The sequence below is a fragment of the Melanostigma gelatinosum genome (genome assembly GCF_949748355.1).
Source record: "Melanostigma gelatinosum genome assembly, chromosome: 11".
NCBI lineage: Eukaryota > Metazoa > Chordata > Actinopteri > Perciformes > Zoarcidae > Melanostigma > Melanostigma gelatinosum.
The window spans coordinates 26,291,610-26,292,615 of NC_136644.1; positions in this window are offsets into that span (position 1 = coordinate 26,291,610).

Here is a 1,006-nt window from a genome sequence, read left to right on the forward strand (position 1 = left end):
TCGTCCGCTGTATCGAGCCACAATGGCGGCACCCTTGTGCGGTTTTCAATTTCCCCGGTCTCTGTGCTCCAACAGCTCAGCTCAGAGACAAATAACATTGGGAAGCTGCCACAGATGTGACACCAGCTGAATGATGATGGTGTTGCCCAGAGCAGGATAATTGGGTGCTGCTATCTGTGACTGGCTGGCTATTGACTACATTAGCAGATGGATTAGCAACGGGTCTGCTGCAGCAATGAGACTTCTCTACGTCCCGAAATAGACTGTCGTCATGTTGAAGTCAGCACACGCGTGTATGTTCAAACACACATCCACGAGAACTGTTTTAGAGTCAGTCATGTGACTGTGCAGTCTACATTTACATATTTATTCACTGCAACTGTACCAAAAGTCCTGAAATGTTCTGTTCGTTATCATATCAGGAGGCAGCCAGGTGGCTCCAACGAACAGCGCCCTGTTCAGAGGAGCATGATGGACGAGGAGGAAACCTCGGGCACGCCTAATGAACGCCAGAGGGATTACATCTCCAAACCGGCCCGCAAGTCCCCAAGGGCCATCTGGTGAAAGTGGGAGGAAATTGCTTCGGGAAGAACTTCTTGGCTGTGAGATTGATCTGCTACTGTGATCTGGATAAGTGGATGGGGAACGAATGGATGGATTGATGGGAAAACAACTTCAATCTTAGAATGCTTTGGATGGATTGCAATGCAGTCGTGTTTATGGTTCTCTTACCATGAAGCCCACTGACTTTGATGTTGCTGTTTTTGGTTTGGACCGAAATATCTTCGCTAACATATTATTGTATTGCAGGATTGCATGATATTGAAAAAGTAGTAGAAAGTTTGCACATAGATTAATGAAACTAATATTGCAGATTAAAGTGCACACGATGTGGTTATTACTGTAAACTGTATTGAGGCTTGTAGTTGTTACTGTGGTTGAAAGAAAAGCTGCCAGATGGAACATTTGATCTGTAAAATAGAATTCATGATGTTAATCCAGTCCC